The 15,039-nt window shown below is 45.2% G+C and overlaps 1 long non-coding RNA gene across 2 annotated transcripts in view; it reads left to right on the top strand.

Annotated features, from left to right (window-relative positions):
* The window catches only part of LOC127473362 (uncharacterized), a 277,370-nt gene that overhangs the window by 114,262 nt on the left and 148,069 nt on the right, over positions 1-15,039 (top strand). For both annotated transcript variants that reach the window (XR_007905379.1, XR_007905380.1), the window contains one exon: positions 8,473-8,535. This is a non-coding gene — a long non-coding RNA (uncharacterized LOC127473362). The remainder of the gene's footprint in view (positions 1-8,472; positions 8,536-15,039) is intronic.

Raw genomic sequence — 15,039 nt, 5'->3', positions numbered from 1 at the left:
GCGAGATTAGAGAAACCCAGTGCCAGAAGGTGTCTGATGTCTTCCAGTCTGTGCCAGCAGGTTGTTGGTTGTACTGGTTGAATGTACTGACCTGGTGGCTCCATGCTAAGGGGCCAGTTATGTTGGTCTCCTTTTTGTAGGTGCAGCTCAGCTTAGGAAAGGGGGTGGATGCATTTAACTTGATTTTAAGGGCTCGCTTGGGGGCAGTATGTGGGATTTTAGAAATGTGTCCCATTAAACTTCCTGGGACTGAGGAGGAGAGGTGGATGGATACCTGGGATCACATAGGTCTGCTCTGTGTTGTTACTGTATCAGATGTCCCCATCTTAGGGTGGGAAGAGTAAGAAGCAGGTCTTTATGTTATTTTTGTTTTTTTCCAAAATAGTGGTAGCTCTTCCTTAATTGACAGGGGAACCAAAGTACCATTTGAGAAGAGTGTGTGCAGACTCCTGGATGTTCCAGGTGTGCACATGATGGCCACAAGCTAGGCCTTGAATCCCAAACAATGGATTTATATCCCTACCCAAGCCAGATGCCCTTCTGGCTTTTGGCTCTGGTCCACAGCTTGACTCGTCTCTCATGGACCCATTTGCCATCTCAGTCCTTTCTTGCACCTCTGGGAACCAGAATTGTTTCAGGTGTAGCAAACTGAGAAGGAAAACCAGACCAGTGGAAAGGCAGATCAGCACCTGCTCTGTGCGAGCTGGCGGTGTGAGGTGCGGATACACAGAATCTGGGATATGCAAGACCCATGTTCTGTTGTAAGGATCTGCCCCCTCACACCTGATGGCACAACTTCCAGGGATGCTGCCTCCAAGGGCGACCTGCAGCACCGTGCTCCTTCTGCATGTACGGTGGCAGCAAATCCCTTGCTGTACATGTGCCTGTGTGGGCACCCCCCCACAGAGAAGCAACTGATATTGGTCTAAACACATTTGTGTATCTCTGCCTGACATTTGCTCTGTTAAAAGGTCAGGCTTCTGCAGCAGAGACAAGAGCCGTCTTCCTCATTATCACATATTACTGCAAATTTCCATTTCCAACTCCAAAGTTTCCAGTGATTTTTTTTTTTTTCTGCCACTGCGTCTGATGCAATCCAGCGCAAAGTGCCATGTGCCAGCCTGGAAGCTGTGCCCTGTACCACACCGGTGATGCTCTGGGAGAGAAACAATGACTGTTTGGGGGATATTTGGGAAAACCCAGTGAATTTCTTGCTGCAGTAAGTTCCTTGCTTGCAGTGACAAGCTGGAAAAATGTGACAAATTCAACTTAGAAATGTAAGCCTGTAGAAAGGAAGGGCCGTTCTGCAAAGAGCCATTCATATTTTTCAGTCTTCCCACGGAAGTGCTGCTCTCAGTTTCTCTGTAATCTCTGATATTTCCTAATATCAGAGTGTGGTGCTGGCAGAGGCAGAACCTGAGGCTAAACTTCAGTCTGTGTTCTTGCTCAGAGGAAGTGGATTCTGGGATCTCTTTGGCTTTTGAACGTCAAGAGACCACACTCAGAAGCAAAGGAGAAGGGGGGGGAAAAAAGGTATATTTTTCCTGTTAAATGAAGGTCTTGCTGATGGGGAGACACAGGTGCCAAAATAAAAGTGTGTGTGACACTGGAGTTGGGCAGGCTCTTTGGGAGTTCACTGGGTAGGGTTGTTTGTTCTCTGCTTTCCATCTCACCCCCCCCTCCCACCAACCTCAGGAGCAGTTATACAGATCTTTACATATAAAAGGGACTGCAAATGTCCATGGGGTGTCATCACTGTGGGGAGAGCAGATTTTGTTCTTTTTGCATTTATCTGGTTACGTACCCACAAAGAGGCTCAGGAAAAGCATTTGCTTGATTGCTGGATGACCTGGCTGGGACATGGATGGGTGTCTGGCTGGTCCTGCTCCGAGAGTCCCACGTGCAGCATGGATGGCCACTGGCTGACTTTCCCGATTTTTCTGCTGACTGCTAATGTGCTGTAAGGTGGCCACTCAGCGGTGGCCTTGGGAGAAGGGATGGTAAACTGCTGATTTAGTAATGGAAGAGCCGGGGGAGAGGAAGGACCTTACTTACTTTGGCCTCAGATATGGGTGAGACCTGGGGAGCCCTTTTACAACAACAAAATCGAAAGAACAAATGCTCTGCAGTGTAGTTTTAATGTAAGGGTTTTTTTTTTCCCCAGTAACAGCCATAAAGAAAATATACTTTAAAAGCAAAATATTTTTTTCACGTTCTTCCCCTTAGTTTTCATCCTTGATGTGGTGGTAGCAGACCACGGAGCTGCAGTCAGGGAAGGCAAAGTCCAAACTGGTATCTACTCTTAAGATACTCGGATACTACAAGTTATGGTGTAGTAATTCCTCTAAGAGCACCTCCCTGCTCTGTTCTGTAGTGCAGTTGGGTACCCACTGGATAAGGATTCCCTTTAGGATGGGCTGCCACCAAAGCAGGGTGAGTCTGCAGGATGCTTTAACCATCCACCCTATGAACCCCTAATGTGTCCCTCCCTGCCAGATCTGGAGTGACAGAAACACCTGACTAGGAAGGAGTATTTCATATCATTTCCTCGCCCTTGCATTTTTCTCTTATAGAAAACATTATTGGGTTGTTTTTAGGTGCTCACATTTATGGGTGCTTTAGGTACAATGCCTTGCACTAGTTTTTTTTGTGTTAATTCAGTAAAGCAAAAAGCGCTGCATTTGAATTCTTTGCCATTGAATTGTGACTGAGGACAGTTGTAATGTGACAAGATGAGGATGACCTCTCTTTATCTGCTCTTGCCACTGTGGAAAGTTAGTGGTAGCTTAAACCCCTGGTTGCCATTAATGAAAAATTCCACTATTTTTATTAAATTTCAGAATCACCTCAGCTAGCATGAAAAACAATGATATTGGATTTCTTTTTAAAATTAACAATGTATGTAACACAGTAAAAAAAGCTGACATTTACTTAGTGCCTGGAAGCAAAGAGAGTGCGAGGCGGACGGCGAGCTGCTGCGCGGCTCCCCTTCATCCTGCAGCCTGGGAATGTGGTCTGGAGACGTGGGGAGAGGTGGCTCGGGGTGGATCACACAGTATAGGACAGAAGCCAAGAAACACCACCACTATTGCTACCTTTCTCCAGTAGGAGAACATCAGGGCTCACAGGGGAAAAAAGAAAAGATTTATTTTAGCAGCTGGCCTGGATGTCTGCCAAAATGAGAGGGAACTCTGAAGTGAAGCTGGGGATCTCGCTTCAAGGAAGTGTGAGCTGGGGCTGGACAGTCACCAGCTCTGATCTGTGCCGTGGTCAGGCTGGGAAGGGACCTTAAACCCCCTTCAGATGTTGAGGGACATTCTCCATCCAACCGATATAAGAAGCGGGGATGGTGCACAGAGTGAGGAGCCAGCCAGTGAGGGGAGCTGATGTTACTGTAACTTGACTTGAGACTTTTAAGGCATGTTTATTTATGGTTTAAAATTATGGAATTAGTATTTTACCTTGGGTTAATTTTCAAATTCACTGTCTTTAGCAATTTTCTACTGCAATCAGCAGGATTCCTTATAAAAGTGAAAGCAGGGAGCTGCTTCATACCTGTTTGCAGTCATTGGAGAGGTTGCAGTGTCTGGTAGAGACCAGCCTGTCTTAGGCTGAAAGTGTTATTTGATTAACAGTCTGGGGGAACCTGGAAATGAGCTTGCACTTGAGGAGAGTCCACAGATCACTGGGAACATATTCTTGTAGGGAAGTATCCTCATTGTCTTCCTAATTCATTCCTCCTCGCTTTATCAGACATGCATTACTACTGGATTATTGACTATGTGATTCCATTGCTTGATGCCACAATAGAAAAGGCATTACAGTACAAGACAGGGAAATAAAGCAGGGCTGTGTGTGTTAGACTCGTGGTGGTGTTGAGGAAGGCTGGTACATGGCATACTCGTTCTCATTTTGGGCTTGGTCCCCACCCTCCTCTGTGGATGTTTAGGGGATGCTCTGGATGTGCAGAGCAAATGTGGGACCAGAGATCTGTGCCAAGGTCTCCCTTCCACCCTTGCTGTGGGGGACTCTCGATGTCTCTGGGTGGCCTGTGTAGTACAGGAACTGCCCAAGTCTAATGGGGGGCTAAGTGATGGCAGGCAGGACAAGGCCTTGTGGGTTATAAACTGATTTACCTGGAGCTGGGAACAGTCATCCCACCTGCAAACACAGAGCATCCAAGGGAGACTGTACGGGAAACACCAGTAAAATTCTGTGTGTCATGAAAACATCAGTGGCACAAATCTGCTCTTGGCACTAGAGGGACTGTAGATACTCACACTCTCCATCCACTCCACCTCCCCAGGTACCGCTCAGGAGCAGGATCTCACTGTACCATGTGTTGTGTTTAAATTTCATCCTTTCAAGGACCACTTGTGAGAGGATGCTGCAGATTCCTCCTGTTACCTACCTCAGCTTGCAGTCCTGGTTTGGTTTGCTCCTGGCTTTGAGCTCCTGCACATGCTAAACAAGGACAGATATCCAAGTAAAGGGTGCTCTGTATATCTGTACGATCATCTGATCAGTTCTTATCAGCAGTTGGGAATTATAAATAGCCTAAAAGCAGCTAACCATCAGCCTCTGCCACCATGGTAATAAATAAGTGCATATTTTTGAAAGGCTTTTACTCTTAGAAGAGAAAAAGATATAATAGCTTTTTTTTTTTAATATGTCACATAATTTATTCCGAAAAACAGATGTATTTTGTTGTTGCCATTATCATTTGATGAAATACTTTAAAGCTGGTCCAAGGTGGTGCATTTTCAAATATAATGTATACAGTACATCTAGCAGTTAACGAAATTTGGATGTGCAGCATAGAATGGTCATTATTTTTACTGAAAAAAATAAAGGCACTAATTACTTACAGACAAGATACTTAGCACAAACAGATAAGCTTCAAAATGAAAAATTCTCGGTTTATGATAATTATGTTCTCTGCTTTGTTTTCAGAGACTGATAATTTGAGGCTTTAAAATCACCAGGAAGCCATTAATTGGAATTCTTCAATAAAAAATAAATTACATAGAAGTTCATGATGAGTTGTAAAAACACAGAGACTGTATTATGCAGTGAGCGACATTGCTCTACTATTTATAGACATGCACAGCTATGTAACAGCAAAACTGTAAAGAATTTGAGATGTGCAGATAGCAATTATTCACGGATCCCAACGATCTGCAGATATTTCAAATAACTGCTTTTAGCAGATCAGCTATCCAATAAAAGCAGGGCTTTATTTCCAAGTGGCACTCTTCTAGCATGTTGCTTCTTGTTTTTGACATCTTATATGACATTATTCTCCTAGAGCTGGTTATAATGAGGAGACGTGGAAATCCAGGTGTCGGAGCAGAAGAGCCACTCCATGTGCGTGTTTATCTGTAGGAGCTGAGGGATTTTCTCTTAGAAGGGTCACTGTGGCCCTTCCTCCTATACCAGGCTCAGATCCTGAAGCAGCTGACCAAAACAAAGTGTTTGATTTCTCTGTCTTGTCCCACTTTTCTCCTCTCCCCGTCTTCTTTGCTTTTCACCTAGGATCAAATCCTCAGTGATGATCCTGTGAAAGCTGGTAAAGCAGATTCAAGGACTAAGGAGCTGCCCAATGGCAGTGATCACAGAATTTGTCTTTGGCTTATGAAGCAGCCAGACTGAGTCCTCATTAGAGCTATGTAAGAAGTTTGAAAGAGTTTAGGAGACCTACTATAGAGATCTTCCATCCACCCAGACCCCTTAAAGCACCCACTGCTGTCCTTCTAAACACATGGGGCAGAACCACCAGGCTTCCAGCAGCTTTCCATCAGAAGTGAGTCTGAAAAGAGTGGTAGACACAGTAAAGTGTATTTCTTTATTCAGCTTTTCTCCTGCCTTTCTCCAGCATCTGGGTGAATTCCATGAGGAGACTGATCTTCCCACTTTCCTGAGGGAGAGCTGACACATCTTTGCTATTGCTTGGATCCAGGCCTGAGACTCGAGCTGCTAATGGGACTCAGTTAATTGTCTGACCCAGAGGGTATAAAATACTGTTGTATTCCAGCAATGCTCTTTTCGTGACCACTGACACCCTGGGCTCCTGCAAGGAGCTCTTTAGATAAAGCAAGTAATAAAAGTGATCGCAGGGATCCTTGACACGTGCCACCTAGTAAAGGAAACAGAGCAGGTTTCAGCTCATTCACCAGTGAGCTCAAGGGGATGCACAAAAGAGTGAAGTGGCCTTGGTAGAGCCTGGTCTAAAGTTACACTTCAGGAAGACAGAGGAAGTATTTCCTGAGGACCTGATCAAAGGCTCTCTCTTCAATGCCAGTATAATGCCTCCTGGCCACCTTCGTACACAGGTAGTGTTCAAGGGCTTGGTGTGACTTGATAGGAGTTAATTCTCAGCAAGCACAAGAGCTGGTTTAGTATTTTGTGGCTAAAATTAATCAAAAGTATCAGCTGGTTTATTCCCCTCTCCTTGTTTGTTTGTTTGAACCCGAGTTAGTGTGATCACAGGGAAGGCAGGACAATGCAAGTCCAGGGAGACAAGGATAATGTGATACAGTAGCAGAGAGTCTGCAGGGAGATCACTGTGGTGTCAAGACCAAATGGCTTAGTGTCAGCAGACAAAGCCATACAAAAAAAATATTGGGTCTCTGCTGGCACTTGAGGAGTACTGTAGTTCTTGGAGAACAAAACCTACCATACATCATCCAAAATCAATTGATAAGAGATCTTGGAGAGATTAAAAACCGCTCCCTCCCGTTCATTAGTAAAGGTGGCTTCTATCCAAAGCTGATTGTTGGTGTGGGCCAACGATGATAAATGCTCTCTTATCCACCAAAAAGAAACACTTCCTAATGAGCTATCAGCTTGTGTACATTTTAATTTCCACATTGCTACCAGGACATACAGGGTTCACCAGAAGTGACAGTGCTGCTCAGAGGCACGATACCACAAGCAATACTTTATTTTTTTTTTTTTTTTTTTTTGCTGAACCAATCCCATGACCTGATGACTGTGTATTAATAATATTGCAGCAATGAGCTATTAACTTTTGTTTTCATGCATTGTAGTATTCCTTACAGGAAGGTGTTTGTAAGTGGTATTAGTACCTGTGTATTTGTGGGATGTGACTGCAATGAGTGAGCACCCACTGCTCCTGTTTACTCACGAGGCAGGTACTGAGCTCAATATCTTTGAGTGTCAAAACGTTTCGTTGTGGGAAAAGCTGCTTCCCAACAGAATGGTTCTGCCTGTGCTCCATGGCTTGGTTGTGCCCTCTTTGTCCATGTGTGTCTTAGCCTAAGAAGTGTTCTACAGTCCTTGTGCTCCTTTGGGAGGGCAGAGACCAGGATGTCCCATGGAGCAGCCTCAGAGAAGTTGACAAGGACACATGGAGCCTGCCTTTGCTTTCCTCCTGCATCCCTGATGTTTGCAGCTCAGCACTGAGCCAACTCTCAGTCCTGGAAAAGTCTTGCATGTCCCATCCTGTCACAAACCCCACAGCTCTTAAAGAGCATTGGTGACATTTATCCTGTGTCTCTAAATTATTCTCACTAGAGTGGTGCTTGGGCCAATGACAGGGATGCTGCAAAAGGTCACTCGATGGACCTTGATGCTCTGTTTTATTTACTTAGTTTATTCAGCTTGCAGTGGAGACAGGACATGCTCAGTATGTTGTCCACATAACAGGCAGCCAAGCTCCAGTGCTCAGGACCTCCTTGGATTAGAGCCTTTGTAGGAGGTGTTGGAAGAAATGGAAAGAGCTCAGCATGTTTTTTTTGGTATTTCAGAATTTCAAAGGATTTCTGAAATTTAATGAACTCGTTTAATAGGCATAATTGTCTTGAGTACATGTGAGAAAACTTCTGAAATAGCAGAATTAGGCATGCTCCATTTTGTAGCCTTTCAATGACCTCCAGCAAACGTGTGACCCAGATATGAGAGCCTCCTGTCCACTTGCATAAACATGATGTTTTAAAAAGGCAGGGAGGGGGTGGTGAATAAAAGAATTGAGCTCTTAATGGCACATGGACAGAGACATACTGCAATTGCAAAACAAATTCAGGAGCAGATAGAGAATCGCCTCGAGACTCTGCACGCCAAAACTCAGCCGCCTCCTGCGAGACGGAGCTCTGATGGGCATGGACCTTCGGTCCAAACTGCTCTGGAATTCCCTATGCAGAGTTCCAATTGTAGCAAGGGGCACAGATCTGCTCTAGGCCCGTGAAAATCTCTGCTTTAAAGCCTGAGCGATGTCCAAGGTGCTGTTACACAGTATATTCAGGATGCCCTGTAACGTACAGCACTTTTTGTTTCTGGGTCCTGTTGGAGGATATGTAGGGGTTGCAGAGGCAAGGAGGTGGTAGCTGCTCGCTCCAGCCCTCCTGCCACTTGCATACCAAGAAAAAGCTGTATTTTTAAAAATTTCACTAATTAACACGCATTTTTAATACATCATTAACTTCCTATCACATGTCTGTCCTGCTCTCTCAGTCCAGAGGAGCTCTGCGGCTGGATTCTGACCACGGACTTCTTCGTCCCTACTTGCAGAGAAGGGTGAGTGGCTCTTGATTAGTTTAGACCCACCATTACCATAGTAACCAGCCCTGATTGGCAGGACTCTGAATTAATATGCACACTTAGGAGAAGTGGATGGGGGTCCTGCCAGGCGTGCCCGTGCCAGCACACGTTAGTGGTAGTGCTGCCACTGCCGGCCCTGCTCATCCCAGGCTGCGGCTCCAGCATCCCACCTATCAAATCCCCGCTTCCCGCGTTGTTACGAGTCAGGTTTAATTAAAAGCAGGAACTAGCAAAGTGTGGCTGGGATTTAAAATTATATGCTGTTAGTTATTAACTGCTACAAATTAGGTAGATGTTGTTTCAAGGAGAGCAATTTCCACAGACGGCGCTGGTAAAGCAAGTTGGCGTAGGGGACCGCACAACTTTCCAAAGCAGGGATTGCCAGCTTTCTCAGAAAAGAGCTTTTTTGGCCACTTCTTGGGTTTTATGCATGACTGAGATTCAGCATTGTTCATGCTTGCTTGCAGCAATGATACTTCCCTGTCTATGAAAACTCATTTTTCATTTTAACAATCATTCACGGGCAGGAAAAAACATGTCCCGGTTTCTCTGCTGAGCCAAACGCCAAAACAGAATATTGGGCCAAATTGTGCTCTGATTTTGCAACTTTAAAATCTGCCTTTGCAAGTTAGTGCTGAATTTAGTTCATTCCCCTCAGGCATTTTCCATGCAATAAAAATTGTGTTTCTTTTTTTTTTCCCCCTCTTTTTTTTTCTTCTGCCATTTGGGGAAAAGGAATATTCAAATGAGAGAATGAAGTCAATTGTTAGATTAAAATTATCTGAACTCTTGTTGTTAGAGGAAAACCATAAGGAAGGATCATCTTGCCTGGAAATCTGAATTATCAGCGTGACTAAAGCTGCTGATACAGAATGAGGCATTTTTAGTTGTGGCAGCCAGTCATAAAAAAACCCAGAGAAAAATAAAACTTCGAGACTTCAATCCTTCTGTTCAGCAGTTTAAAGGGAGAAAGCAGTGAGCTGGTCTGAAGATTTTCCTTCCCCACTACTTTTGCTGCTTCCACAACCCTGCAGGGGAGAAGCAAACAGTCTTTGAGCTGTAATAGGTGTAAAACTAGGCAAATTCAACAAAGTTTCAGTGAGCGAGAACGAAGAGCAGTGTTGACAACATTTTATTTGGCACTCCCTTTATAGGTACTCAGAGGAGGAGACTGGGAGTGTGACACACAGAGACAGATTGCTCTGGGCTGGAGAATGGGGAATTTAAGGTACCATGCATAACACAACTTTTACTGGGCTAAAAAATGCAGAGTGCAAACCATGGTCTTTGGCACAGAACAAAAAGAAAGAAAGAACTCCTCAGGACCGAAATCTTTATGTTAATCTGGTAAAAACTATTACAATATCTATCATTGCTAGCTTTTTAAAAGCCAGTCAGGCTGAAGGCCACAACCTCCACATATCTTGAGTAGATAAATCTGAAGTTAGCTGATAAATGGCCTGTATGGGTGTGTAGATGTATGTTTGGGTGTGTATAAGTATGTATAGGCATGTATATGTTTTTTTGTGAGTGTGAGAAACAAAGTAGTTAGCAAGGGAATGTAAAAGCTTGTTGATGTGTGGCAAAGGAACAGAAATTAAAGAGGCTGGAGGGGAAACAAGCAGCTTCAGCTGTACTGACGCCAGTAACTTTTCACGGGCGTGAGCCAAAGCATCAGGATGTCAGACCCTCGTCCTGCCCTTTTGAACTTACTTGTATAGATCACGATGAAATAGAGAAGTGAGAGAAAGATACTCCTGTCCCCGGTGGGGGGAGAGGAAACTGGCCACTCATGCAAATGTTTCAGATGAGAAGCTGAACACACGCCCTGCCCACATCCGCAGGGACAAGCAACACCAATATGTTTGGGAGGGCAGAAACAGGTACAAAGTAACAAGTACGTGAAGAAGTGGGGCTTCCTCATGCCCACTCATGTGAAGTGTAAAATAGTAATTTAGCCATTACAGGGCCTTGCAAATGCGTTAAGTGCAATGGTGGTGCTCCTAAATGTGGGTGATAGGAGGTGCAGGAGGAAAAAGCGCCTCCTAGGACGTGGGAGCATCCCGGCCAGGCTGGGGCTCAGCTGTCCCCAGGCACAGGCAGCAGCTTGGTGGGTCGTGCTCTGGCTCTGGGCACATGGATGGTGTCTCTGCCTGCAAGAACCAACGATGTCACATCCCTGCTGCCACCAGGGCAGTTTACGCTGCACTGGCACCAGTTACCCTGTGGGACAAGGAGATGTTTGTGCTTGGAGTGTTTTGTCCATGAGAGCTGGCCCTGAATGTCCCCTCCATGCTGGGGCGTGACGTGTCAGCAGACCTGTTGCTGAGACTGCCAGCCCTTCTTTTGATCTGGCCACGGGGCTTTCCACGGGGCCCCGCATCGCAGGTGTCGGATGTGGAGTGGCCACCACACGCCCCAGTAGCTCTGCAGATGTTTTTGGTGTCTGTCTGCTACTCAAATGGCAGTGGTCGAGGTCCCACTGGGCTCAGGAGACTCTGTGCCTTAACGCTGTGTGGCATCGCGTGGCCTTTGGTTTGTTTTCTGAAAGCAAAATGAGAAGTGAGAGGTGGCTGGCACACTCACGGACCTTTCATGAAAAGATGGCCCCCAGTTTGGTCTCTGGGACAAAGAAACAGAGTAATTTGCAAAACCTAAATTCTCCACCGTGGTAGCACAGGCTGCCTTTTCACTCATCTTAAGAAACAAAGGTAGCAAGTAATGCACAAAGTTGAATGATACCCAAGCGTATTTTACTCTCTTTGGTTAAAACAAGCCACCTCTGAAATCAGATTTCTGCTGAGGCCAAGAGGTACTGCTTCTCACCTGCTCTTTCTGCTTGATTTCTTGCTTCAGTACCTCAAGGTCCCAGCTGAGACACGAGTCCCACCATGGCAGGAACTGTACACACCCCATTGAAGAAAAACATTTGCTGTCTCACAGAGATTCAGATTTAAATAGACAATGGTGGAGGGGAAAAAGGAAGTAAAGTGACTCAGGGTTGCCGAGCTGGCTGGTGGCAGATGTGGGACTAGGCTCTCCCTCTTCTGCTGTTCTGGTGGCCTCAGGATAAAACCATAGTGCTCTGTCCGGATGTGCTGAGTGTGTGACCTCCTGGTTTGTGTGGACTTCGTGATGGCATTAAGCACAGCAAAGAATTGGGGGTTTTATGCATGTGTGCATGGTCAGTGTTGTCCTCAATATTACAATGAGTTATCATTGATTAGAAGTTCAGCTGCACTGAGCTGTCATGGATTGAAAAGCTGGAGACACCCGTATTTCCAGAAAATGCCTGTATTTCCAGACAGCATCGCTGCTGCTCCGTGGAGCAGTGGAGGAGATATTTTACATGAGTGGATGTGTTATTTAAAAATGTGAAGACCTCTTGTGTTACGTGGAGAGGCACATTTTCAAACAGGGAAACGAGCACAAAATATCCTCTGAAAGCCCCTGGAAGTACGAGTGTCATTAGTATCTCTGCAAAAGTTGCCCTGTCTGCGCTCCTCTCACAGTGCTTTGGTGACAATTTGTGAGTGACACTTCAAGGCTGATTTTAGCAACCCTGATTCTGCCTGCGCTTCCCAGACCTTATTACCCACGCCTCAGTTGTCCAGAATTTGCTGTTATTTCAAAAAACTGTGTGTCCCAAGGAAAAGTCCTCCCCAGTTCTGTGGGTTAGCCCAGAGTTTGATCATCTGCATCTTTTTTTTGAGTGGCTCCAACAGTTTAGATAGTTTGGGGACTTGTAAAACAGTGAGGGATGGTTGTCCTTTCACGCACTTCAAATTTTCACCCATGCACGTACTGGCATTGGCGTTTATTCTTTACTGTGAGTAGTTCAAAGGGAGCATTGGTCTGAGCTTCCCTGATAGTAAATATTGCATAGCCATAGCTGCTTTTACCCTTAGCAGCACAGAACATTTTCTGCATAACTTGGTTTTATATTCAGCATTTCTTTTCCAGCAGCATTTTGGTAATTTGGGTCCCAAGCCTCACTTTTAACATATTTTAACACTACTAGGTTGCATAACCTTCCGGAAGTAAAAAGCAGTGGGCACGTTACAACTGTTTAGTTTGTTACAAAACCCCTTCATGATCCTCATTGCTGCCCAGATCTTTTGGGAAAATCCCTGCTCGCACAGTTCCTGAACCTCAGGTATAAGTATTTTGGTGAAACTCCATCACACAGGTCGGTGTTCACCCAAACTTCTGCTGCTGCTGGGGATGATGGACAACAAAGTAAAATACTACATTCAAATACTGAGAGGTAGAAATGTCCTTTCGGGAAGAAATATTCAAACCAGGTGCGCAAACACGAGGAAGAGTGGAGCGGGGCAGGAGTCAGGGAGCAGCAGCCTGTCCCTTGCAAGAGAAAGCAGCAAATAACGAGTTGGTTATAGGAGAGATAAAAGAAAAGCTGACCTCTGTGATAAGCATGGAGGTGGTGGAACGGTGAGGCAAGGAGGCAATTATCGCAACTCTCCGGGATGAAGTGGGTACAAGAGCTAACGTGGCTGAGCAGTGAATTTCAGCAGCAGCAGAAAAAAAAAAAATGGATCGTGCACAGCTGCAGGGGTTACTGCTGGAGACTGTATCAGAAAGAAGAAAAATGGATATTGCCTGCAGAGGGACTCGGCACTTTATTGGGCTTCCAGGAGAAGTCGGCTCCAGCGTACGCAGGAATTTCTGAGGAGATGATTTTCCGGCTACTTTAGATTCACTGCAAACAGGTTTCAAGTGATAAAATTCTTTGGGGGATATGGGTTATAATGAATGATCCATTTTAGAAGAGGAAACAAATAGTGGGATGTTGCAATGTTTTAGCAGTGAGAAAGCCATTGTTTCCAGATTTGTATTAATGATACGGAGTAGAAGGAGAATGGCGAGATGACAGCCTTTGTAAATGAGGGAAGTGATCAAAGATCAGCGGCAGTCCCAGGAGGAAGGGTGAGAGCAGTCGGAAAATACTAAATTTCAGCTCCGATTCTCACATATCCCTTAGAATATTTTATAAATTTATTTTTTCCCCAAAGAGTTTGCTGGGCACCTCAGCTGGAGACAGCGCATTAAGCCTCCATACCTCTGTTATTTGGCCAGCAGTTAATACAGCTTCAGCTGCTAATATGGATGAGCCTGGAGTCAGGAGAGCCTGAGACCTGTGAGCGACGGCCACCTGACATTATTCCAAGATTCCTGTCGTGAGCACAGCTCTCGCCACGTGAACGAGCCTGGATATTACTCACAACTTGTAAGAACAAAGTAATAGTATTTGAACTGCATTTTCCAAACACAGCCACAGGTACTGTGCTTTGAAAGGAAAAATTTCCTGTCAGGAGGCATTTATATGAGGCATCAGGAAAAAGAAATTATCTGCTCTGGAGATATAGATCTGTAGGCAAAAAGATGCAAAGTAGGAAATCCCAAAACACACAAAAAATTATGTTGCTTGACTAACATAATATTTCTTGCATGATAATAATTATAAACAGACGCACCATTTGATGGTTTACAGATTTGTTTCTCTTCTTTACTTAGTTCAGCTAAAATTTGCAAAGTATTTCCCTTCATTTGTGGAATAATTGACTTGTTCTTATGACATCCCCAGGCTTATGATCCAAAGCTGAGTGCGATCTTTCAGTCGAAGCCGGATGTCTCCCTGAAACAAGCACTGGGATTTCATCGCATCTTGCTGGGTTTGGTACAAAAATTACTGTTGGATGTAATCACCTGGGATGTGCAGAAAATGATGCCAGATGAGTGGAGGGATGACTTGCACCCATTACATCCACTGAAACAAGAAACCCGGTGGCTCTCCCCTTTACACAGTGTCTGTAGGGGTGCCAAAACCAGAAGTTTTGGAGATACAAATGTTTCAAGGAACTGCATGTCAGGGAACAGCATGAGAAGGCATTCCGTTCCCAGAGCTGTGAAGGTCAAAACCCAGAAATTTTGAAGAGACAAATGTTTTCAAGAACTGTATGTCAGGGAACAGCATGAGAAGTCTTTCCATTTCCAAAGCTATGCAGGCTCTTTGGAGAGCCCTGCTCTGCTGTGACTGTTGGTCAGGGTGCCTGTACTTCCTTTCCTTCACCTGCTCCCACCACCACCTCATCTTCTCCATTTAAAGATAATTTCTGCTGTTGATGTGTTCATTAGGTGAGTTTGTTGACTTGTTTTGCTAGGCTTTTTGATGCAGTGGGATGCCTTGCCGCAACATCAGCTTTGCCACAGCTGGGCTTTGCCACTGGGTTCCTCCCCAGGCAAAGCCCTTGTGTGTTCTTTGTCAGCCCCTGACACCTGTGATGCTTTCCTCTAGTTCAGGTGAGGATGCACATGTGCTCCCAACTCTCCCTCCTCTCCATCAGCCCTTCTGTGTTCTCCTTGCAAGAGCATGGACCTGGAGGAGGGCTCTCCTGTACCATGGAGTGAGCAACCTGTCTCACCTCTGAAGGCACAGGTAGCTGCCCCACTTCTCAGGAG

The sequence above is a fragment of the Manacus candei genome, unplaced genomic scaffold, assembly GCF_025592945.1.
Source record: "Manacus candei isolate 608988 ecotype Guabito, Panama unplaced genomic scaffold, ASM2559294v1 h1tg000035l, whole genome shotgun sequence".
NCBI lineage: Eukaryota > Metazoa > Chordata > Aves > Passeriformes > Pipridae > Manacus > Manacus candei.
This window is presented reverse-complemented; position numbering and strand designations above follow the sequence as displayed.